A 27588-nucleotide genomic window follows, 5' to 3' on the forward strand; every position below is an offset into this window, starting at 1 on the left:
TGCTTTTCTTTTATTCTCCATTGTTCTGTAAAGCACTTTGAGCTGCATTTCATGTCATGAAAGGTGCTATACAAATAAAGTTTTATTATTATTATTATTATTATTGTTATCATATGGGAAGCAAAAAGGGAAAAGATACATATACAGTGAGGGGAAAGGGGGGGATTCAGATTTCGCAGAGGCCAGTTTAGAATTGCAGCCGTCCGTAGGTGCCCTTTGAGAGCGGTTTTGAAGGAGTCAAAGGATTCACATGTCTTAATGACTGTTGGTAGGGCGTTCCACATTTTGGTGGCATAGGAGCGAAAATAATTTAGTCCCTTGTTTGTGCTGAATCTGGGTTGTACATAATAATAATAATAATATAAATAAACTTTATTTGTATAGCACCTTTCATACATAAATGCAGCTCAAAGTGATTCACAGGGCAGGACATAAAAATATAATACAATAAAACACAAGTAGTTAAAATGATAGAACAATGGCAAAGAACAAAATTGAATATAAGAACATAAAATAAATAAAAACAAATAAAAACACCACATGCAGCAAATCAGTCAGGGCAGGGTAGGAACGTGTATAGTAAAACTCAACTAAAAGCAAGAGTGAAGAGGTGAGTCTTGAGATTTAAAAATGTCTACAGAGGGTGCGTGTCTGAGCTCGAATGGAAGTTTATTCCAGGCTGTTGGGCCGTAGAAGCATATATCATATATATACCATATTTTTTTGTGCACATTCTTTTAGGCACTTCAAGTAGGCCAGCATTGGAGGATCTGAGGGGGCGGTTAGGGACATATCTAGGTAGGCAGTCATGTAGGTAGGAAGGTGCGAGACCATTGAGAGCTTTATAGACAAGTAAAATAATTTTAAAATCAATCCTAAAAACAACCGGAAGCAGTGATGCCAAAACTGGAGTAATATGTTCTCTCATCTTAGTTCTAGTTAAAACTCTGGCTGCTGCATTTTGCACAAGTTGTAAGTTGTCTGTCAGTCGTTTTCTTAGGCAGTCCTGAAAAAAGTGCATTGCAGTAATCAAGCCGAGAAAAAACAAAGGCGTGGATTAGCGTTTTTGCATCGTCCAAGGACAAATAGGCTCTGATTCGTGCAATATTTCTAAGGTGAAAAAAGTCTTGGTAACATGTTTAATGTGTGAATTAAAATTCAGGTCAGAATCAATAATGACCCCCAGGTTCTTTACTGTACTGTTACTTTCTACAGTCAGGTTGAATCAATAATAACCCCCAGGTTCTTTACTGTACTGTTACTTTCTACAGTCAGGTTGCCAAGTCTGCTTATTATTGATTCTTTCTGCTCGCTAGAACCGATTATGAGAACTTCTGTATATGGCTGTATATACATACTGTAAAGTCAAGAATTAGAATCTGTTGTTGTGTCGCGCTGGAAGTCATGTTGCCATGTCTGGCTATTACAAGCGACTTGGGCTTGTCTTCATATAAGTAACTTTCAGGGGAGATGTGGTTGACTTGACCAATGGTTCATGTGAAGGACCCTCAGATTAATATGTTGTTAAAAGGATTGGTGTTGTTGAAACGTTTTCATAAATATTCAAGGCAATTTCTGTGACTTATTTTTGTGGACTTGGCCGCTTGTTTCTTTAAATCTGGCGACTTTTGCTGAAACAATGCAGTCAGAAGGAACATTCATGTTGTAAATTGAGTTTGATCAGAGCAAAGAGTGGAGAGTCTTCTGTCCAGAGCATCATGTGCCTCGGGCAGGGCAAGTGTTTTGGGTCAATAAAGGACAGTTTTAATGCCAGGGTGCTTAGCTGGAGGAAATCAATAGCCTACAATATATTGGCAAATTAATACATTTATTCATGCTAAATGATCTATCAAACTAATTGTTTCTGCTGTTAAACTATGATTGAATTGAATGTTGAGCTGAGTTGATTGTGACAATAGGGTCAATATAATTGGAGGAAATAAATAAAGGATTATAAAAAATCAGAAAAAACAGATCTGATATGGTATGGATGCGTGGATTATATGCATATACTAAGGCTGTACCCTAGCCCTGTTTTTAGGACTTGAACATTTGCAGGAATTTCCGAGCGAACATCCGAACCATTTGGTTAATTGGTTCTAATTAATTAATTTCTCAGAGTGCTTTTAACCAGGCTGCAATTCATCAATAGATCCTCCGGGGGGCGACGTTGCATAGACTATCAGTGAAATAAGGGTTAAGTTCATCAGGGGTTGGTGAGGGTTGCTACCGGGTTGGCCGACCGGGAAGGTGTGCATTTTGAGTGTGGATACAACCGTCTTTACTTTAATACACTATAATGACAACACCAGATATCCGTCTTGAACATGATCAGAGCGCAGCGCGTAGCGCGTCTCCCCCTCCCTCTCTCTCTCTCCCAACACGCGCGCACACACACACACACACACACACACACACACACACACACACACACACACACACACACACACACACACAGCGTCTAGTGGCTCTGATGACATGTGCTCCGCTGCTGGGGCCGTGCCACGAGCGGCCGTGTGTGCATCCTCGCAAACAGCGAAAATAGCCGATCTGCGACTGCATGAGGAATAGGCTCGCAGCACTCTCGTCGGGAGGGGGGCAGCAGTAGCACAAATATCCTACGAGTAGGGCAACCAAATGGTCAGCTACTCCCTGATGCGAGCTCATCATTCCATAAAAATGAGCCATGAGTTGAATGAGTTGCTGGCAGCCTGGCAGGCAACGAGAGCGTAGCTTGATCGTTAGTCTCTCTTTCATTAATTTGTTCCACCTGTGTATGTAGGCTACTCTCAGAAGCGCATTGAGTGTGTGTGTGTGTTACTGTGTTTGTCTCTTCTGCCGTCTGCAGGACTTTCAAATTATTGTAAAGACAACATGAACATAGTACTCTTATTATGCATATCGCATTCTCGGCGATATATATTTCTGAGTAAATATATATATATATATAATAATAAAAGAATATAATAATAAAAATAAAAAAAACGAATGGTTCAAGGCCATAAATTAAGATTCGAGTGCCAACCTTAACGAGCGAACATTCGAACCCTGAATGTTCGGGGACAGCCTTAGCATATACATGGATGGTGGCAGTATAAGTGCATAATGGTGCTTATACGATATCTCAGAAATATGGGAAGTGTTCACTTCTAACATTCACAAAAACATGAGTTCTTGTTACATTACAGACACCAATTTGTCATTTTGTAAACAAAAGGGCGGAGCCATGGGCTGTCCTTTTATAAGGAGGGGGAGGGACTAGGACAAGTGGGTGGTCTTAAAGGAGGAGGCGGAGGGACTGGATTAGGTGGGTGGTGCTACGGTTAAACTCACCATACGGTATGTTCCCTCTAATGTTTTTTCGGTCTGAGCAAACACTCAAACCTCCTGAGCAGACATCAGCAACTACTGAGCAAACGTCACCTTGACACTAGCCTGACCTAAGCAGAGACATTTCTGGCCTAGATGGGAGGGTCGCGCCTCAGAAATGCGCGCACCCTGATTGGATCTCATCGATCTGTCCGTCACCCCCGGCCGCTCCTCTCCCCCCTAGTGCAGCGCTACGTCACATCATTTAGAGCGACGCCCACCCGGAAGGGTTGACTCCCACTTTTAGACTGGTTCAGCCCACGGCTTTTTCCAGGCTTTCATCTTTCGCGCAGACGAAATGAAAGCCTGGGTATCGAGGCTACCTTGACACCAACTATCCAAACGTTAGATAATGCGAAGTGAGCGCCCCTCACTTCACACAGGTGTGATTTTTTTTCTTTTTTTCCAAATGGATTTTGGTATACGAGTGAATCAATGAATAGTTACATAAGGTTACGCAAGTTACAACATTTTAATTTTATATCAAGGTGGTAGGCTAGCATTTTTAGAAATATTCAGTTATCAGTGGTTCTCAACCTTTTCAGGCTGTGACTCCCCCCCAAAGTAATCATATTTGAACTGGGGACCCCCCCACCCAGACAAGCAACAGAATGGTTCCACAGATAAATATTGTGAAAATAGCCAATCTACAAGCTCGTTGTGAACTTGTAGATCGGCTATTTTCACCAGTTTGACCAGTTTTTATAGCATGGTTTGCTGCTGATGACTTTTGATGCAGTAATGGTATTTTTTCTTTTAGAGCCTTTGAGGTATTATAAAAGTCTTAAAAGTCCTTAAATTGTCACTTCACTGTCATCTGGGGTCCTCCCCCCACCCCCAAATCATGTGGAGACCCACAGGTTGAGAACGACTGGTATATGAATAGCCTACTCAATTGTGCATTACATGGGGGGCATGAGAAACCGTAAAAACTTTATTGGGACACACACACACACACACACACACACACACACACACACACACACACACACACACACACACACTAAGACCGAGTTTGTTGGTGTGTCAACTCAGTTTCTCAGATTGTCGAACGTCAACAGCTATGAGTAAATGAGCTATTATTATATGTAGCTCTACATAGCAGAGGGATTGATTGATTGATTGATAGATTGATTGATTGATTGATTGATTGATTGATTGAATGATTGAAGAAAGCTGTATTAACAGATTGGATAATAATTACAGAGAGAGGTTCCATATGGGACTAGACCGCTAGAGATTAATGTTAACTTCCACATGTTGTTTCATTCACAAGTACACTGGACTGCGGAGGCTTGTTGTGCTGTAGTGATAACAACGGTAGCTAACCAGCTAATGCGAAGCTAACGTTATTCCCCCTCTCCTTGTTGCACACAGCCGCACTTCCATCCGTTGGCCTTTTAAATCTGAATGTCCCATCAACGCACGGGTCCAAGGCGCAACGCCATCTTATCTGGTTCTTGGGGTTTCACACACTGACTGCACTGCAGTGCTGCCTTTTTTGATTGATTGAAATATTTATTAACAGTTTGTAGAATTTACAGTACATTTTAAGCACAAACTCAATACAAAGACTGTTAACTGTGAGTGGACGACCCAATTAAGCATTACACTTGTTTACAACAGGGTCCACATTGTTCAATTCATCAAAACATTTAGAGACGTACAAATAGACACTTCTATGTAGTTAAAGAACAGAACAGGAATTCATCATATAGGAAGCAAAAAGGGAAAAGATACATATCCAGTGAGGGGAAATGGGGTGGGGGTGGGGGGGGATTCAGATTTTACAGAGGCCAGTTTCGAATTGCAGCCGTCCGTAGGTGCCCTTTGAGAGCGGTTTTGAAGGAGTCAAGGGATTCACATGTCTTAATGACTGTTGGTAGGGCGTTCCACATTTTGGTGGCATAGGAGCGAAAATAATTTAGTCCCTTGTTTGTGCCGAATCTGGGTTGTACATGGTTTGTTGCACTCCCTCTGGTGTTGTGGGTGTGGACTTCGTTTACATTAAGGAAGTATTTAGACAGGTACATGGGTATCTTGGTGGTGTATCGAATCTTGTGGACCAGACCCATTGCAAGATGCTGTACTCTGTCGTCGACCCTAAGCCATCCCAGCCTGTCAAAGTGGGCAGGGGTGAGGTGGGTTCGGGGGGTGAGGCCAAGTAGGAGCCTGACCAGTTTGTTTGCCTGCTACGTCTCCACCTATTAAGGTCCTCACTCGCCGCGCAGACGACGCACTGGGCGCAATATACACAGGAGGAGAGGAGAGGAGAGCAAAGAGTCAAAAAAGGAGGGGAGGAGACCTGCCTGTCGCCTCGCCTCAGTGTGTGTGTGTAATCTAAATAAACTGTGAAGTAAATAGAAATAAAGTGTGGGCAAATGTCGACTCAGGATAGGTATTATTACTGTAATGTAGATGATACTCGGGGGGAACACCTTTTTTACACCAGCGTCGGTGTCTGTGCGCGACAGATTTCAGTTGTGCGCGAGAGCATTTGGCCATGTGCGCGCGCGCGCACGGGCGCACGTTAGGGGGAACATTAATTATTGAACTGGTGGGTGTGTCCACATAAAACCATCATTTTAACAAATACTGTACACTTTTTTGAAAGAATTCTACCTCATATACACATAAATACACCTGATGATCATGTTTAAGTGTGGGAAAAAATCACGGCACTCCATCTTTAAATAGACACACACGGGTCACGTTACTATAAGTGGGTGGAACTAACACCACATGGTCATTAGATCAAATACTGAAATATCATTAAAAACAGTGTTACACATTTCTCAAATCCACCACAGTGGAGTAAGACAAAAGGACATCATGATTATTAAATAATCTAAAACAGTGATTCACATAATCAGGTATTATTAATTAGGCAACAATTCAAATATATACAGCATACACTAAAGAAATTACAAAAAGTGGCTGATGGGGAAGTCCTCGTTCATTCCCTTTGGGGACATTGTATTTAGGGTGTAAATCCAAAAGGATTCACGCTGTAACAATAGTCTATTTAGATCCCCTCCTCGCCTGGGACATTTAACGTGTTCAATCCCCTGGTATCTAAGCGTAGCCACAGTGTGATTTGCGGCCAGAAAATGCATTGCAACGGGGCTTTTTGGATCTTGGTTGCGGATGCTGCTTCTCTGTTCGGACATGCGTGTCTTTAGAGCCCTGTTGGTCTTGCCAACGTATCCAAGTCCACATGGGCATTTGGCGGGGCTTTACACTTGTTTACAACAGGGTCCACATTGTTCAATTCATCAAAACATTTAGAGACATACAAATAGACACTTCTATCGTTCTATGTAGTTAAAGAACAGAACAGGAATTCATCATATTCAACAGTACAGTAAAGAAACTGGGGGTTATTATTGATTCTGAATTGAATTTTAATTCACACATTAATCTTGTTACCAAGATTGCCTTTTTTCACCTTAGAAATATTGCACGAATCAGAGCATATTTGTCCTTGGACGATGCAAAAACGCTGATCCACGCCTTTGTTTTTTCTCGGCTTGATTACTGCAATGCACTTTTTTCAGGACTGCCTAAGAAAACGACTGACAGATTACAACTTGTCCAAAATGCAGCAGCCAGAGTTTTAACTAGAACTAAGATGAGAGAACATATTACTCCAGTTTTGGCATCACTGCTTCCGGTTGTTTTTAGGATTGATTTTAAAATTATTTTACTTGTCTATAAAGCTCTCAATGGTCTCGCACCTTCCTACCTACATGACTGCCTGCCTAAATATGTCCCAAACCGCCCCCCTAAGGTCTTCCACTGCTGGCCTGCTCGCTTTGCCTAAACAAATGGCAACTAAAAAATACGGGGAAGCAGCTTTTTGCTTCTACGGGCCGTCGGCATGGAACAAGCTCCCACTGTGCCTTCGTCAGGCAGCCTCTGTAGACATTTTTAAAGCTCAGCTCAAGACCCACTTCTACAACATTGCTTTTAATTGATCTTTTATTTTTTGTTATTCATGTCCTCACTGTATTGCATTACTGCTTGTTTTTTAATGTCGTTGCCTTGCTTTTCTTTTATTCTTCATCGTTCTGTAAAGCACTTTGAGCTGCATTTCATGTCATGAAAGGTGCTATACAAATAAAGTTTTATTATTATTATTATTATTGTTATCATATAGGAAGCAAAAAGGGAAAAGATACATATACAGTGAGGGGAAAGGGGGGGATTCAGATTTTGCAGAGGCCAGTTTCAAATTGCAGCCATCCGTAGGTGCCCTTTGAGAGCGGTTTTGAAGGAGTCAAAGGATTCACATGTCTTAATGACTGTTGGTAGGGCGTTCCACATTTTGGTGGCATAGGAGCGAAAATAATTTAGTCCCTTGTTTGTGCTGAATCTGGGTTGTACATAATAATAATAATAATAATAAACTTTATTTGTATAGCACCTTTCATACATAAATGCAGCTCAAACTGCTTCACAGGGCAGGACACAAAAATGTAATACAATAAAACACAAGTAGTTAAAATGATAGAACAATGGCAAAGAACAAAATTGAATATAAGAACATAAAATAAATAAAAACAAATAAAAACACCACATGCAGCAATCAGTCAGGGCAGGGTAGGAACGTGTATAGTAAAACTCAACTAAAAGCAAGAGTGAAGAGTCTTGAGTTGAGATTTAAAAATGTCTACAGAGGGTGCGTGTCTGAGCTCGAATGGAAGTTTATTCCAGGCTGTTGGGCCGTAGAAGCAAAAAGCTGCCTCACCGTATTTTTTTGTGCACATTCTTTTAGGCACTTCAAGTAGGCCAGCATTGGAGGATCTGAGGGGGCGGCTAGGGACATATCTAGGTAGGCAGTCACGGAGGTACGGAGGTGCGAGACCATTGAGAGCTTTATAGACAAGTAAAATAATTTTAAAATCAATCCTAAAAACAACCGGAAGCAGTGATGCCAAAACTGGAGTAATATGTTCTCTCATCTTAGTTCTAGTTAAAACTCTGGCTGCTGCATTTTCGACAAGTTGTAATCTGTCAGTCGTTTCTAAGGTGAAAAAAGGCAATCTTGGTAACATGTTTAATGTGTGAATTAAAATTCAGGTCAGAATCAATAATGACCCCCAGGTTCTTTACTGTACTGTTACTTTCTACAGTCAGGTTGAATCAATAATAACCCCCAGGTTCTTTACTGTACTGTTACTTTCTACAGTCAGTTTGCCAAGTCTGCTTATTATTGATTCTTTCTGCTCGCTAGAACCGATTATGAGAACTTCTGTATATGGCTGTATACAGTATACATACTGTAAAGTCAAGAATTAGAATCTGTTGTTGTGTCGCGCTGGAAGTCATGTTGCCATGTCTGGCTATTACAAGCGACTTGGGCTTGTTTTCATATAAGTAACTTTCAGGGGAGATGTGGTTGACTTGACCAATGGTTCATGTGAAGGACCCTCAGATTAATATGTTGTTAAAAGGATTGGTGTTGTTGAAACGTTTTCATAAATATTCAAGGCAATTTCTGTGACTTATTTTTGTGGACTTGGCCGCTTGTTTCTTTAAATCTGGCGACTTTTGCTGAAACAATGCAGTCAGAAGGAACATTCATGTTGTAAATTGAGTTTGATCAGAGCAAGAGTGGAGAGTCTTCTGTCCAGAGCATCATGTGCCTAGGGCAGTGCAAGTGTTTTGTGTCAATAAAGGACAGTTTTAATGCCAGGTTGCTTAGCTGGAGGAAATCAATAGCCTACAATATATTGGCAAATTAATAAAATTATTCATGCTAAATGATCTATCAAACTAATTGTTTCTGCTACTATGATTTAATTGAATGATGAGCTGAGCTGATTGTGAAAATAGGGTCAATATAATTGGAGGAAATAAATAAATGATTATAAAAAATCAGAAAAAACAGATCTGATATGGTATGGATGCGTGGATTATATGCCTATACATGGATGGTGGCAGTATAAGTGCATAATGGTGCTTATACGATATCTCAGAAATATGGGAAGTGTTCACTTCTAACATTCACAAAAACATGAGTTCTTGTTACATTACAGACACCAATTTGTCATTTTGTAAACAAAAGGGCAGAGCCATGTGCTGTCCTTTTATAAGGAGGGGGAGGGACTAGGACAAGTGGGTGGTCTTAAAGGAGGAGGCGGAGGGACTGGATTAGGTGGGTGGTGCTACGGTTAAACTCACCATACGGTATGTTCCCTCTAATGTTTTTTCGGTCTGAGCAAACACTCAAACCTCCTGAGCAGACATCAGCAACTACTGAGCAAATGTCACCTTGACACCAACTATCCAAACGTTAGATAATGCGAAGTGAGTGCCCCTCACTTCACACAGGTGTGATTTTTTTTTCTTTTTTCCAAATGGATTTTGGTATACGAGTGAATCAATGAATAGTTACATAAGGTTACGCAAGTTACAACATTTTAATTTTATATCAAGGTGGTAGGCTAGCATTTTTAGAAATATTCAGTTATCAGTGGTTCTCAACCTTTTCAGGCTGTGACCCCCCAAAGTAATCATATTTGAACTGGGGACCCCCCCACCCAGACAAGCAACAGAATGGTTCCACAGATAAATATTGTGAAAATAGCCAATCTACAAGCTCGTTGTGAACTTGTAGATCGGCTATTTTCACCAGTTTGACCAGTTTTTATAGCATGGTTTGCTGCTGATTACTTTTGATGCAGTAATGGTATTTTTTCTTTTAGAGCCTTTGAGGTATTATAAAAGTCTTAAAAGTCCTTAAATTGTCACTTCACTGTCATCTGGGGTCCTCCCCCCACCCCCAAATCATGTGGAGACCCACAGGTTGAGAACGACTGGTATATGAATAGCCTACTCAATTATGCATTACATGGGGGGCATGAGAAACCGTAAAAACTTTATTGGGACACACACACACACACACACACACACACACACACACACACACACACACACACACACACACACACACACACACACACACACACACTAAGACCGAGTTTGTTGGTGTGTCAACTCCTATAGTTTCTCAGATTGTCGAACGTCAACAGCTATGAGTAAATGAGCTATTATTATATGTAGCTCTACATAGCAGAGGGATTGATTGATTGATTGATTGATTGATTGATTGATTGATTGATTGATTGATTGATTGATTGAAGAAAGATGTATTAACAGATTGGATAATAATTACAGAGAGAGGTTCCATATGGGACTAGACCGCTAGAGATTAATGTTAACTTCCACATGTTTCATTCACAAGTACACTGGACTGCGGAGGCTTGTTGTGCTGTAGTGATAACAACGGTAGCTAACCAGCTAATGCGAAGCTAACGTTATTCCCCCTCTCCTTGTTGCGCAGAGCCGCACTTCCATCCGTTCGCCTTTTAAATCTGAATGTCCCATCAACGCACGGGTCCAAGGCGCAACGCCATCTTATCTGGTTCTTGGGGTTTCACACACTGACTGCACTGCAGTGCTGCCTTTTTTGATTGATTGAAATATTTATTAACAGTTTGTAGAATTTACAGTACATTTTAAGCACAAACTCAATACAAAGACTGTTAACTGTGAGTGGACGACCCAATTAAGCATTACACTTGTTTACAACAGGGTCCACATTGTTCAATTCATCAAAACATTTAGAGACGTACAAATAGACACTTCTATGTAGCTAAAGAACAGAACAGGAATTCATCATATAGGAAGCAAAAAGGGAAAAGATACATATACAGTGAGGGGAAATGGGGTGGGGGGGGGGGGATTCAGATTTTACAGAGGCCAGTTTCGAATTGCAGCCATCCGTAGGTGCCCTTTGAGAGCGGTTTTGAAGGAGTCAAGGGATTCACATGTCTTAATGACTGTTGGTAGGGCGTTCCACATTTTGGTGGCATAGGAGCGAAAATAATTTAGTCCCTTGTTTGTGCCGAATCTGGGTTGTACATGGTTTGTTGCACTCCCTCTGGTGTTGTGGGTGTGGACTTCGTTTACATTAAGGAAGTATTTAGACAGGTACATGGGTATCTTGGTGGTGTATCGAATCTTGTGGACCAGACCCATTGCAAGATGCTGTACTCTGTCGTCGACCCTAAGCCATCCCAGCCTGTCAAAGTGGGCAGGGGTGAGGTGGGTTCGGGGGGTGAGGCCAAGTAGGAGCCTGACCAGTTTGTTTGCCTGCTACGTCTCCACCTATTAAGGTCCTCACTCGCCGCGCAGACGACGCACTGGGCGCAGTATACACAGGAGGAGAGGAGAGGAGAGCAAAGAGTCAAAAAAGGAGGGGAGGAGACCTGCCTGTCGCCTCGCCTCAGTGTGTGTGTGTAATCTAAATAAACTGTGAAGTAAATAGAAATAAAGTGTGGGCAAATGTCGACTAGGTATTATTACTGTAATGTAGATGATACTCGGGGGGGAACACCTTTTTTACACCAGCGTCGGTGTCTGTGCGCGACAGATTTCAGTTGTGCGCGAGAGCATTTGGCCATGTGCGCGCGCGCGCACGGGCGCACGTTAGGGGGAACATTAATGAACTGGTGGGTGTGTCCACATAAAACCATCATTTTAACAAATACTGTACACTTTTTTTGAAAAAGTTATACCTCATATACACCTAAATACACCTGATGATCATGTTTAAGTGTGGGAAAAAATCACGGCACTCCATCTTTAAATAGACACCCACGGGTCACGTTACTATAAGTGGGTGGAACTAACACTACATGGTCATTAGATCAAATACTGAAATATCATTAAAAACAGTGTTACACATTTCTCAAATCCACCACAGTGGAGTAAGACAAAAGGACATCATGATTATTAAAGAATCTAAAACAGTGATTCACATAATCAGGTATTATTAATTAGGCAACAATTCAAATATATACAGCATACAATAAAGAAATTACAAAAAGTGGCTGATGGGGAAGTCCTCGTTCATTCCCTTTGGGGACATTGTATTTAGGGTGTAAATCCAAAAGGATTCACGCTGTAACAATAGTCTATTAAGATCCCCTCCTCGCCTGGGACATTTAACGTGTTCAATCCCCTGGTATCTAAGCGTAGCCACAGTGTGATTTGCGGCCAGAAAATGCATTGCAACGGGGCTTTTTGGATCTTGGTTGCGGATGCTGCTTCTATGTTCGGACATGCGTGTCTTTAGAGCCCTGTTGGTCTTGCCAACGTATCCAAGTCCACATGGGCATTTGAGTAAGTATATCACATTTGTTGTTGTGCAGGTTATGGTGCCTTTGATGTCAAAGTTTTTGCCCGTGAGTGGGTGCGTAAAAGTGTGGCTCTTAGTGGTGAAGTTGCATTGTGCGCACAATGCAACCTGCCGCATTTGTAATTGCCATCGGGGATTTGAGTCAAAAAAATAGAATCTGGCGGGATAGGAGTGAGATCTGATTTTACAACAGTTTGTCTGATATTGGGAGGACGTTTGTAAACAACCCTAGGTGTTTCTTTAAAAGTATTGTGTGTTCCCGGTGCATTGTGGGATACTTCAGTCCACTACATTAGGGTGCTAAAATGCTCACTACATATTCAGACACTATAACAAAATGGCGGAACCCCAAAGTAGTGCACTATATGGGGCTTAGGGAATGAATTCAAACGCAGCCAGAGAGAGAGAGAGAGAGGGGGGGGGGCAGAGAGAGAGAGAGGGTAGAGAGAGCATCAGTTGTAATCAAGGACTGTCTAAAGAGGACGGGACGCGAATACCGTAAGGGCGCCGCCATGTTGCTCACATGGTGCTCCATGGAAGGAAAGAAACATGCGCAATGGGCTATATGCAGCCAACACTTCCTCGTTCAGCTTCCTTGGTCTCAACTGCGCATGTTTCTTTCCTTACATGGAGCACCATATGAGCAACATGGCGGCGCCCTTACGGTCTTCGCGTCCCGTCCTCTTTAGACAGTCCTTGGTTGTAATGAGGAAGTGTTGCAATGAAGGGGTGTGGTTTTTTCATCAGGTTCCTCATGAGAGAGAGAGAGAGAGAGAGAGAGCATCAGTTTCCTCACAGCACTAGAACACAGCAGAGCAAAGACACAGCCCTGAGAGACACCTGGAAAACACACAGCAACGAGGTGAGACACTGTCTGTCTGCCTGCCTGTCTGTCTGTCTGTCTGTCTGTCTGTCTGTCTGCCTGTCTGTCTGTCTGTCTGTCTGTCTGTCTGTCCTGACCTCTACGACCTTACAGGCGAATGCAAATGCTCAACTTATGTAATTTAGAATATAGCATTTTATGTAGACATATAGCACAATATAGTTTCATTATATAGATATTCTACTGTTAGGTTCGTGTGTGTGTGTGTGTGTGTGTGTGTGTGTGTGTGTGTGTGTGTGTGTGTGTGTGTGTGTGTGTGTGTGTGTGTGTGTGTGTGTGTGTGTGTGTGTGTGTGTGTGTGTGTGTGTTGGGGCATTCATTTCTAGTCATTTTTACTGGTTGACTAGTTGCCTAGTTGTTTAACTACCTATTATGTGTAAAACTAGTTGCTTAATGCCCTAGTATGTGTGTGTGTGCGTGCATGTGCGCATGTGTGGATTCAAATGTAGCTTTTGTACTTTCACTCGAGTAAAACTTTAATTCCCGGACTTTTACAAGTGCTCAGAGGCTACATGTCAACTTCTACTTGACTTTTTCAAGTGCTCAGAGGCTACATGTCAACTTCTACTTGACTTTTACAAGTGCTCAGAGGCTACATGTCAACTTCTACTTGACTTTTTCAAGTGCTCAGATGCTACATGTCAACTTCTACTTGCCCAAAGGTCATTCCCACTAAAAGTACTTATTATAAAATGTGACCAGATTTGACTGGGAAGGGGAATCATAGCTTCAAATGGACATATTGGTTGTTCACCAGTTTTGGAGATATGGCTTTGTAAGACATACAGGATACTGTGTTTGCGTAAACAGGCCTTAAGGTCAACATCAGCTTATCTCAAGGTATCTCAAGAATTAGTGCAATACAAATCCCAAATATTCTGCTCTACCATTATGCTTTCAGCCTGAGACATCTAGCTCACTGGTCTCTCTCCCTCCTGAACGAGCCCCGCCGTGGTCTCAGATGGAGAACCACTTCTCTGATAGCCTACCTTTGGTATATTTTACCACTGCTCAACTACCTGAGGTTGTTAGTGACCATCCCATTTTTCTCCACTTACGTTGGGTGTGGAAGAGAATGTCGCTTTTTTCCCAAATTTAACGTATACCTTAACCCATCTTCCAGTATTTGGCTGAATCCCAAACTCCTTATTGATAAAAGACCATTCATTTGGAATCTATGGGTAGAAAGAGGTATTCTGGCTCTGAAAGATTTGTATGAGGGAGATACATTTAAAAGTTTCACAGAACGTGGAATGTGATGATGATGTGTATGATATAGGTCTCATGTTGTGAGCTTGTAGATCTGACATTAGGCCTATTGGTTAAAAGGTGTCATGTGAGCTTGTAGATCTGACATTAGGCCTATTGGTTAAAATGTGACCTACGTATAATAATTATAGAGCCCAAACCTGGCAACTCTGAGCTAGCGTTGCCAGGTCAGCTTGTTATAAGCAACGTTGGGCTTCTTGTTCTGTAAAGTCTCTTGTAAATGTTGATCGTTGTGGCAGTTAGTTTCTAAACAATCTGAGAACCCAACATCAAAAAAATAAAGGAAAAACAGTGTGTGTGTGTGTGTGTGTGTGTGTGTGTGTGTGTGTGTGTGTGTGTGTGTGTGTGTGTGTGTGTGTGTGTGTGTGTGTGTGTGTGTGTGTGTGTGTGTGTGTGTGTGTGTGTGATTGCACTGTGCACATTTGCCTCCGCCAGGGACAAGATGTGTGTGTTTTTCACTTCTGAGGCCCTGGGGCCTGTTTCACGAAACTTGGATTAGAGATTAAGCCGGGATTTAACACATATCCTGGTTTAATATATCCTGGATCAGCGATTAACCGGTTTCATGAAAGCTGGTTAATCTTGCCAGATTAATTTAACCAGTTAACCTGGATATGTTGAGGCTTGATTCGGTTTCATGAAAGTGATGCTACATTAGTTACCATGGAAACTAATGCTTTGGACTTAGCCTGCTCCGGAGCAGGCTAACAGCCAGGTTTAACCTAATCCTGATGTCTTTACTGTTCATTAAGCAGTCAAACTGATCACAAACCAATGATGTTTTCCAGATTTATTCAATTATTATGGGTTTATGTTGCCTTATTTCTATCGGTCTGCATTAAAGGACTAATTTAAGCACTATATAAAATATCTGATGCATATATTATATATTGGTTTTAAAGGTCTCATGAGCTTGTAGATCTGCCATTTTTAAATATCTGATGCATATATATTGGTTTTAAAGGTCTCCTGAATGAGCTTGTAGATCTGCCATTTTTAAATATCCGATGCATATATATTGGTGTTAAAGGTCTCATGTGAGTTTGTAGATCTGCAATTTTTAAACATCTGATGCATATATATTGGTTTTAAAGGTATATTCAGTGATTTTACTTAATTCAAATATCAGTTATTTTTTTGTTTTGTTGTGATAGAGTGTGCTGACCATATAAGGAGTTCCTCCCTGTCCCCAGTTAACCCTTGGGGAGGGGGGGGGGGGGGGGGGGGGTCAAAAAACCTTAGGTTTTGTTTTTGGCTAGGTGGCCCAGCCTTCATCCAATCAGGATAGAGAGGGGCCTTCTGCCAATCATGATCGAGTGTGGGCGGGCCTTGGTGTGTGTGCTGTTGGTCTGTCACGTGTCTAAATAAACACGGATAGTGTGACGTAAAAAAGTTGCACGCACACACGCACCTCCCCCTCTCTATATATTTTTAAATACAACAACCTCTGTGGGCGGAGCTGCCTGCCACATACACACGTGTGAACTGAACGGCGCAGCCAGCCAGTTTGTTGCTCTGTGTGGCAGATTTTCAAACAGTCATTTGATTTCACACATTACCAGTTAGCAGAGCAGACTGTTTTTCGTTAGATTGGAAGCAAGTAAATGTTCACGTCGGGTCCTCAGGATAATCAATGAAACCACAACAAACCAGCCTTATACCTGCTCTGATGTAGTTGCTCTTGTTGTTCTCAAGGAGTAGGTTGTTTCTTTTATAATCACAGTGGTCGGGCTTTGATACAGAGTGTAGTGTCACAGTGTGCATTCTTGTTGGCTGTTGTAGTCAATATGTAGGTCCTAATACTTATACGAGGCTGTAAAGTCAAGAATTAGAATCTGTTGTTGTGTCAAGCTGGAAGTCATGTTGCCATGTCTGGCTATTACAAGCGACTTGGGCTTGTTTTCATATAAGTAACTTTCAGGGGAGATGTGGTTGACTTGACCAATGGTTCATGTGAAGGACCCTCAGATTAATAAGTTGTTAAAAGGATTGGTGTTGTTGAAACGTTTTCATAAATATTCAAGGCAATTTGTGTGACTTATTTTTGTGGACTTGGCCGCTTGTTTCTTTAAATCTGGCGACTTTTGCTGAAACAATGCAGTCAGAAGGAACATTCATGTTGTAAATTGAGTTTGATCAGAGCAAGAGTGGAGAGTCTTCTGTCCAGAGCATCATGTGCCTAGGGCAGTGCAAGTGTTTTGTGTCAATAAAGGACAGTTTTAATGCCAGGGTGCTTAGCTGGAGGAAATCAATAGCCTACAATATATTGGCAAATTAATAAAATTATTCATGCTAAATGATCTATCAAACTAATTGTTTCTGCTGTTAAACTATGATTTAATTGAATGATGAGCTGAGCTGATTGTGACAATAGGGTCAATATAATTGGAGGAAATAAATAAATGATTATAAAAAAAATACCTGATATGGTATGGATGTGTGGATTATATGCCTATACATGGATGGTGGCAGTATAAGTGCATAATGGTGCTTATACGATATCTCAGAAATATGGGAAGTGTTCACTTCTAACATTCACAAAAACATGAGTTCTTGTTACATTACAGACACCAATTTGCCATTTTGTAAACAAAAGGGCAGAGCCATGTGCTGTCCTTATATAAGGAGGGGGAGGGACTAGGACAAGTGTGTGGTCTTAAAGGAGGAGGCGGAGGGACTGGATTAGGTGGGTGGTGCTACGGTTAAACTCACCATACGGTATGTTCCCTCTAATGTTTTTTCGGTCTGAGCAAACACTCAAACCTCCTGAGCAGACATCAGCAACTACTGAGCAAACGTCACCTTGACACCAACTATCCAAACGTTACATAATGCGAAGTGAGCGCCCCTCACTTCACACAGGTGTGATTTTTTTCCCTTTTTTTCCAAATGGATTTTGGTATACGAGTGAATCAATGAATAGTTACATAAGGTTACGCAAGTTACAACATTTTAATTTTATATCAAGGTGGTAGGATAGCATTTTTAGAAATATTCAGTTATCAGTGGTTCTCAACCTTTTCAGGCTGTGACCCCCCAAAGTAATCATATTTGAACTGGGGACCCCCCCACCCAGACAAGCAACAGAATGGTTCCACAGATAAATATTGTGAAAATAGCCAATCTACAAGCTCGTTGTGAACTTGTAGATCGGCTATTTTCACCAGTTTGACCAGTTTTTATAGCATGGTTTGCTGCTGATGACTTTTGATGCAGTAATGGTATTTTTTCTTTTAGAGCCTTTGAGGTATTATAAAAGTCTTAAAAGTCCTTAAATTGTCACTTCACTGTCATCTGGGGTCCTCCCCCCACCCCCAAATCATGTGGAGACCCACAGGTTGAGAACGACTGGTATATGAATAGCCTACTCAATTGTGCATTACATGGGGGACATGAGAAACCGTAAAAACTTTATTGGGACACACACACACACACACACACACACACACACACACACACACACACACACACACACACACACACACACTAAGACCGAGTTTGTTGGTGTGTCAACTCAGTTTCTCAGATTGTCGAACGTCAACAGCTACTACGCCAGCTATGAGTAACTGAGCTATTATTATATGTAGCTCTACATAGCAGAGGGATTGATTGATTGATTGATTGATTGATTGATTGATTGATTGATTGATTGATTGAAGAAAGATGTATTAACAGATTGGATAATAATTACAGAGAGAGGTTCCATATGGGACTAGACCGCTAGAGATTAATGTTAACTTCCACATGTTGTTTCATTCACAAGTACACTGGACTGCGGAGGCTTGTTGTGCTGTAGTGATAACAACGTTAGCTAACCAGCTAATGCGAAGCTAACGTTATTCCCCCTCTCCTTGTTGCGCACAGCCGCACTTCCATCCGTTGGCCTTTTAAATCTGAATGTCCCATCAACGCACGGGTCCAAGGCGCAACGCCATCTTATCTGGTTCTTGGGGTTTCACACACTGACTGCACTGCAGTGCTGCCTTTTTTGATTGATTGAAATATTTATTAACAGTTTGTAGAATTTACAGTACATTTTAAGCACAAACTCAATACAAAGACTGTTAACTGTGAGTGGACGACCCAATTAAGCATTACACTTGTTTACAACAGTGTCCACATTGTTCAATTCATCAAAACATTTAGAGACGTACAAATAGACACTTCTATGTAGCTAAAGAACAGAACAGGAATTCATCATATAGGAAGCAAAAAGGGAAAAGATACATATACAGTGAGGGGAAATGGGGTGGGGGGGGGGGGGATTCAGATTTTACAGAGGCCAGTTTCGAATTGCAGCCATCCGTAGGTGCCCTTTGAGAGCGGTTTTGAAGGAGTCAAGGGATTCACATGTCTTAATGACTGTTGGTAGGGCGTTCCACATTTTGGTGGCATAGGAGCGAAAAGAATTTAGTCCCTTGTTTGTGCCGAATCTGGGTTGTACATGGTTTGTTGCACTCCCTCTGGTGTTGTGGGTGTGGACTTCGTTTACATTAAGGAAGTATTTAGACAGGTACATGGGTATCTTGGTGGTGTATCGAATCTTGTGGACCAGACCATTGCAAGATGCTGTACTCTGTCGTCGACCCTAAGCCATCCCAGCCTGTCAAAGTGGGCAGGGGTGAGGTGGGTTCGGGGGGTGAGGCCAAGTAGGAGCCTGACCAGTTTGTTTGCCTGCTACGTCTCCACCTATTAAGGTCCTCACTCGCCGCGCAGACGACGCACTGGGCGCAGTATACACAGGAGGAGAGGAGAGGAGAGCAAAGAGTCAAAAAAGGAGGGGAGGAGACCTGCCTGTCGCCTCGCCTCAGTGTGTGTGTGTAATCTAAATAAACTGTGAAGTAAATAGAAATAAAGTGCGGGCAAATGTCGACTCAGGATAGGTATTATTACTGTAATGTAGATGATACTCGGGGGGAACACCTTTTTTACACCAGCGTCGGTGTCTGTGCGCGACAGATTTCAGTTGTGCGCGAGAGCATTTGGCCATGTGCGCGCGCCCGCACGGGCGCACGTTAGGGGGAACATTAATGAACTGGTGGGTGTGTCCACATAAAACCATCATTTTAACAAATACTGTACACTTTTTTTGAAAAAATTATACCTCATATACACCTAAATACACCTGATGATCATGTTTAAGTGTGGGAAAAAATCACGGCACTCCATCTTTAAATAGACACCCACGGGTCACGTTACTATAAGTGGGTGGAACTAACACCACATGGTCATTAGATCAAATACTGAAATATCATTAAAAACAGTGTTACACATTTCTCAAATCCACCACAGTGGAGTAAGACAAAAGGACATCATGATTATTAAAGAATCTAAAACAGTGATTCACATAATCAGGTATTATTAATTAGGCAACAATTCAAATATATACAGCAATATATACAGCATAAAGAAATTACAAAAAGTGGCTGATGGGGAAGTCCTCGTTCATTCCCTTTGGGGACATTGTATTTAGGGTGTAAATCCAAAAGGATTCACGCTGTAACAATAGTCTATTTAGATCCCCTCCTCGCCTGGGACATTTAACGTGTTCAATCCCCTGGTATCTAAGCGTAGCCACAGTGTGATTTGCGGCCAGAAAATGCATTGCAACGGGGGGGGGGGGGCTTGAGGATTGATCAAACTCTTTGGCTCTGTTTAGTGGTGAAGTTGCATTGTGCGCACAATGCAACCTGCCGCATTTGTAATTGCCATCGGGGATTTGAGTCAAAAAATTAGAATCTGGCGGGATAGGAGTGAGATCTGATTTTACAACAGTTTGTCTGATATTGGGAGGACGTTTGTAAACAACCCTAGGTGTTTCTTTAAAAGTATTGGCCAGTTTGGGGTTGCTGCTAAGGATGTACCAATGTTTTTTTATAGCACGTTCAAATTCTTTTCCCAGGGCTGAGTATTGCACAATGCATAGAGGACCGTTACTTGAGGGGGGGGGGGTGCCGTTTTGATTGAAGAACCTCCTCTTGTGTTCAGTCGCTGAATCTGTCGCGTGCCTTTTTGAGCCATTCGTCTGGATAGCCTCTGCTTCTGAAGCGCGCATCTAGGAGATCTGCCTGTTTTGTAGTCCGCGTCTTCACTACAGAGTCTCCTCATGCGGCTATGTTGGCTTATCGGAAGGCTGCGTTTTAGTGGTAGCGGATGGAAGCTGTCAGCTCGGAGCAAGGCATTACTGTCTGTGGGTTTTCTATAGACGTCTGTTTTAAAACCTTTGCCGTTGCGTATGATGCGTATGTCCAGAAAACTGATTTCCTTTTTGTCAAAGGTGATAGTGAATTTCAGTGATTCATTACAGGAGTTGATATAGTCGAAAAACATTTTTAGATCCTGTTCACTGGCATCACTGCCGCTCCATAGTAGAAAAATGTCGTCCACATAGCGTCGCCAAAGTTTTATGTGGGTTAGGAAGGGATTATTGGGCTCAAAAATGGAATCTTGTTCAAAAAGGCCCATATAGGCCTGCGTAAACTGGCCAATACTTTTAAAGAAACACCTAGGGTTGTTTACAAACGTCCTCCCAATATCAGACAAACTGTTGTAAAATCAGATCTCACTCCTATCCCGCCAGATTCTAATTTTTTGACTCAAATCCCCGATGGCAATTACAAATGCGGCAGGTTGCATTGTGCGCACAATGCAACTTCACCACTAAGAGACACACTTTTACGCACCCACTCACGGGCAAAAACTTTGACATCAAAGGCACCATAACTTGCACAACAACAAATGTGATATACTTACTCAAATGCCCATGTGGACTTGGATACGTTGGCAAGACCAACAGGGCTCTAAAGACACGCATGTCCGAACATAGAAGCAGCATCCGCAACCAAGATCCAAAAAGCCCCGTTGCAATGCATTTTCTGGCCGCAAATCACACTGTGGCTACGCTTAGATACCAGGGGATTGAACACGTTAAATGTCCCAGGCGAGGAGGGGATCTAAATAGACTATTGTTACAGCGTGAATCCTTTTGGATTTACACCCTAAATACAATGTCCCCAAAGGGAATGAACGAGGACTTCCCCATCAGCCACTTTTTGTAATTTCTTTAGTGTATGCTGTATATATTTGAATTGTTGCCTAATTAATAATACCTGATTATGTGAATCACTGTTTTAGATTCTTTAATAATCATGATGTCCTTTTGTCTTACTCCACTGTGGTGGATTTGAGAAATGTGTAACACTGTTTATAATGATATTTCAGTATTTGATCTAATGACCATGTAGTGTTAGTTCCACCCACTGATAGTAACGTGACCCGTGGGTGTCTATTTAAGTGGGTGGATCACTGACATCTTGAGTTTGACCAGATGAAGAGCCTTGGCTCCAAACGTCGTCAATAAAAGTGATCTTTTGGAGCATAGAGTGTGCGGGTTCCTTTCTCTTTTCATATGTTACTTTTTTGAACCCAGCACCTCCTTGAAGTGATGTGCGTATTTTTCTATAGTTTCTGTAAGTTTTAGTCATAGTCTCTTGAATAGTTTTCACTTACTTTTAGTCACATTTTAGTCACCTGGAATGTTCTAGTGTTTAGTCTAGTTTTAGTCGACTAAATGTCATACGATTTTAGTCAACTAAATCTACAGTTGATTTAGTCGACTAAAATGTGTTTTGACAGGCCTTGATGTCGTTGTAATGACATATTTTACACTTTGGTTGCATGCTGAAAATAGCAGATATACAATCTCACAACGCGTCGCGCTGCATAACCCAGCATAAAACTGGATCTCTTGTCCACTAGTCCCTTCCTAACATTTTAGTCTAGTTTTTATTTGTTGACGAAATTGTCAGTATATTTAGTCTTAGTTTTAGTCATCATAGATTCGTTTTTATTTAGTTTTTATTTAGTTTTAGTCGACGAACATTTTTCGTCTTAGTTTTAGTCAACGAAAACAACACTGTTTATTGCGAACGCAGTGAGCCACTTACTATGAGACCCTGCTGCTCATGTCTGTGTATGTGTGTGTGTGTGTGTCTGTCCCGCTGTGACACCACCCGCCCGCCACCAGAGGGCGCAGCTGTAGCACTCACACACACACACACAGGGCGCAGCTGTAGTACACACACACACACACACACACACACACACACACACACACACACACACACACACACACACACACACACACACACACACACACACACACACAACCACACACACACGAGCTGCGTTCGCTTCCCGCGTTTGCGCGTCTTACTTGTACATTAAGGAAGTATCTAGACGGGACAGTTTGTAGAATTACAGTACATTTCAAGCACAAACTCAATACAAAGACTGTTAACTGTGAGTGGACGACCCAATTAAGCATTGCACTTGTTTACAACAGGGTCCACATTGTTCAATTCATCAAAACATTTAGAGACATACAAATAGACACTTCTATCGTTCTATGTAGTTAAAGAACAGAACAGGAATTCATCATATTCAACAGTACAGTAAAGAAACTGGGGGTTATTATTGCTTCTGAATTGAATTTTAATTCACACTTTAATCATGTTACCAAGATTGCCTTTTTTCACCTTAGAAATATTGCACGAATCAGAGCCTATGTGTCCTTGGACGATGCAAAAACGCTAATCCACGCCTTTGTTTTTTCTCGGCTTGGTTACTGCAATGCACTTTTTTCAGGACTGCCTAAGAAAACGACTGACAGATTACAACTTGTGCAAAATGCAGCAGCCAGACTTTTAACTAGAACTAAGATGAGAGAACATATTACTCCAGTTTTGGCATCACTGCTTCCGGTTGTTTTTAGGATTGATTTTAAAATTATTTTACTTGTCTATAAAGCTCTCAATGGTCTCGTACCTTCCTACCTACATGACTGCCTGCCTAAATACGTCCCAAACCGCCCCCTAAGGTCTTCCACTGCTGGCCTGCTCGCTTTGCCTACAAAAATGGCAACTAAAAAATTCGGGGAAGCAGCTTTTTGCTTCTACGGGTCGTCGGCATGGAACAAGCTCCCACTGTACCTTCGTCAGGCAGCCTCTGTAGACATTTTTAAAGCTCAGCTCAAGACCCACTTCTACAACATTGCTTTTAATTGATATTTTATTTATTTTTTGTTATTCATGCCCTCACTGTATTGCATTACTGCTTGTTTTTTAATGTCGTTGCCTTGCTTTTCTTTTATTCTCCATTGTTCTGTAAAGCACTTTGAGCTGCATTTCATGTCATGAAAGGTGCTATACAAATAAAGTTTTTTTTATTATTATTATTATTATTATTATTATTATTATTATCATATAGGAAGCAAAAAGGGAAAAGATACATATACAGTGAGAGGAAAGGGGGGGGGGATTCAGATTTTGCAGAGGCCAGTTTCGAATTGCAGCCATCCGTAGGTGCCCTTTGAGAGCGGTTTTGAAGGAGTCAAGGGATTCACATGTCTTAATGACTGTTGGTAGGGCGTTCCACATTTTGGTGGCATAGGAGCGAAAATAATTTAGTCCCTTGTTTGTTGTAATCTGGGTTGTACATGGTTTGTTGTAATCTGGGTTGTACATGGTTTGTTGTAATCTGGGTTGTACATGGTTTGTTGTAATCTGGGTTGTACATGGTTTGTTGTAATCTGGGTTGTACATGGTTTGTTGTAATCTGGGTTGTACATGGTTTGTTGTAATCTGGGTTGTACATGGTTTGTTGTAATCTGGGTTGTACATGGTTTGTTGTAATCTGGGTTGTACATGGTTTGTTGCACTCCCTCTGGTGGTGTGGACTTCGTTTCCATTCAGTGTTGTTTTTGGCAGCAAATTTCTATTTTAGTTTTAGTCATAGTCTCTTGAATAGTTTTCACTTAGTTTTAGTCACATTCTAGTCACCTGGAATGTTCTAGTGTTTAGTCTAGTTTTAGTCGACTAAATGTCATACGATTTTAGTCGACTAAATCTACAGTTGATTTAGTCGACTAAAATGTGTTTTGACAGGCCTTGATGTCGTTGTAATGACATATTTTACACTTTGGTTGCATGCTGAAAATAGCAGATATACAATCTCACAACGCGTCGCAGCGCGACGCGTTGTGAGATTGTAGATCTGCTATTTTCAGCATGCAACCCAGCATAAAACTGGATTTCTTGTCCACTAGTCCCTTCCTAACATTTTAGTCTAGTTTTTATTTGTTGACGAAATTGTCAGTATATTTAGTCTTAGTTTTAGTCATCATAGATTCGTTTTTATTTAGTTTTAGTCAGTGGAAAAAGGTAGTCGACAAACATTTTTCGTCTTAGTTTCAGTCGACAAGGAAGTATCTAGACGGTGATGGATAAATTTAAATGGGATCCATCTTTTATAATGAAAGCAAGGACTGTATAATTTGTAAAACATATTGTAAATCTATAACTTCAAATAACCCAGCTGGGAGACCAATTAAATACCGTGCTGTACCTTAAAAATGAGTGATTAGCCCTTTAAATGACAATCACTGTACCAAAAATAGAAACATACCTTAAAAAATGATTTGGAGGCAGGATGAAATAAGTTTCGGAGAGAGCTTAAGGTTTAACAATTATTTTAGTCGGTATAAAGTCAATTTACATAGAGAATGTGCTACATGGTTCAGAATATATTTACATCAATATAATTTAGAATAATCAATTGTTGATTCCAAAAAGAACCCGAAGCTGAACTCCACTGAACTCCTCTTCACAGCATTTGTTCCAGGCTAAATACTGCAGATCCCGTCAGACTCCTCTTCACAGCATTTGTTCCAGGCTAAATACTGCAGATCCCGTCAGATTTGTTGATATAATGTTCATTGGCTGGAGATGTTTCATGTCCGCAATGTCAGATGACAAAACCAGTGTTGGCTGTCCCTCATTAGTCCAACGCCTAGATGATGAGGATGGCGTAGCGACGCAGAGTTCATCTTCCTTGGTTCAGTCATTGATGCCCATTGAGGCCTGGAGAGCGGGAGCGCCTAGGCAGGCGTTGCGAGGCAACCTGTAGATAACTTCTTTCCCTGTACCAAGTTACTAGGCCAACTGGCCAAGGTCAAACTAGACTGATAACACAGCAGCTGCATGTTGAATTAAAAACAGCGCCTACAGTATTGAAAGTTTGTATAGGAGGCAGACCCCATGGAGACTGAATAAGGAACATGGTGACTGAATAAGGAGTCAACAAGATATTAAATGGGACAGATGAAAGCATATTTTGACCATAAACATGGATGACATGACATTATGATGATAAGGAGAACAACAGGCAGTAGGTTAAGAGTAAAAGTATGAATAAGGTGACAATATCAATGACCCGGCCTAGCTCATAGTTCAGGAGAAGGAGAATATGACCACTGGACATTAGTTTGTATACAAATAAGACCCTTTTTATCTATCAGACGGGACGGGAGGCGCGTCACGGCACTGACGGCAGCAGAGCCTGTTTGTGCACGGCTGCACGCGCACCTGCAGCCCATCAAGTAGAATCTATGCTTCGTCCCGCGACGGTGTCTCGCACGCAGACCTCTACGCTCACAACGGTCACATCCACGATGCGACGTGAGCTTGTATATCAGCTGGTCTCTGTGCGCAATACTGTTGCGCTTTGAAGTATAAATGTCTCACTATAGCCAACACACAATGAAGTATAAATGTCTCCTAGGGTGCGTCTCACTATAGCCAACACACAATGAAGTATAAATGTCTCCTAGGGTGCGTCTCACTATAGCCAACACACAATGAAGTATAAATGTCTCCTAGGGTGCGTCTCACTATAGCCAACACACAATGAAGTATAAATGTCTCCTAGGGTGCGTCTCACTATAGCCAGCACACAATGAAGTATAAATGTCTCCTAGGGTGCGTCTCACTATAGCCAACACACAATGAAGTATAAATGTCTCCTAGGGTGCGTCTCACTATAGCCAACACACAATGAAGTATAAATGTCTCCTAGGGTGCGTCTCACTATAGCCAACACACAATGAAGTATAAATGTCTCCTAGGGTGCGTCTCACTATAGCCAACACACAAGAGAGGTTGAATGGACTGAAACCAGCGCTGCCCAAAACAACAGGTTTGGAGATCTGTTGGGAATTGATTAGATGAAACAGTCACCCGTATGCGCCCAGTCTCAATGTTTGTAAACACATAATTGGTCTATAACTATTAACAATTTACAATTTACAATTTAGGCATTTAGCAGACGCTCTTAATCCAGAGCGACTTACATTTAAGCAAGAACAAAAGCATGGGAATACATCACATAAAAGCATTTATCATGAAACATGCGTAAGCTAAGAAAGTAACAGTGGAATATCTATATAATGAAACTATACATACACTATACATATAAACTATACATATTTACTACTATGCTATACATATGTACTATGGCGTGCTATGACTATATACAATACAATTATAGTGCTGTCTACATAACATGCTATAAGTCTGTGTCAAATGCTATCTAAGCCAACAGAAATGCTATCTAAGGGGTTAGGGTAAGTGCTATGGGCCATGATGGAGTCTGAAAAGGTGGGTTTTCAGGCTGAGATTGGGAGTGATGCTGCAGTTTTGACTGCAATGGGAAGTGCATTCCACAGTTTTGGAGCCAGAAGGGAGAAGAGTTTGGGACGTGTGGAGCGTTGTTGTCCCGGTGTTTTTAGTGAGGGTACTTCCAGCTTCCCTGCGTTGGCTGATCTGAGTGCGCGGGAGGGTTTGTAGGGTTCAATCATACTTGCAAGATAAGGGGGAAACATACCTTTGGTTGCTTTGAATGCCAGCATCAGAGTTTTGTATTCTGTGCGGGCAGCGACCGGGAGCCAGTGGAGGGAGCGGAGCAGGGGGGAGACATGTGAGAATTTTGGCTGGTTGAAGACCAAGCGAGCTGCGGCATTTTG

General features: G+C 41.6%; 1 protein-coding gene across 2 annotated transcripts in view; it reads right to left on the bottom strand.

Moving 5' to 3' along the window:
• Positions 1-27588, bottom strand: part of ctsz (cathepsin Z) — a 241514-nt gene that overhangs the window by 134937 nt on the left and 78989 nt on the right. The window contains exon 8 of one of the 2 annotated variants that reach the window (XR_014570680.1): positions 2360-2374. The exons of the other annotated variant lie outside the window; for it this stretch is intronic. The gene's annotated coding sequence lies outside the window, so the exon portion shown is untranslated. Of the gene's footprint in view, positions 1-2359; positions 2375-27588 lie in introns of those variants that run through there. 2 annotated transcript variants of the gene reach the window in all.

The sequence above is a fragment of the Protomyctophum parallelum genome, assembly GCF_964188405.1.
Source record: "Protomyctophum parallelum genome assembly, chromosome: 18".
In the NCBI taxonomy this organism is placed as follows: domain Eukaryota; kingdom Metazoa; phylum Chordata; class Actinopteri; order Myctophiformes; family Myctophidae; genus Protomyctophum; species Protomyctophum parallelum.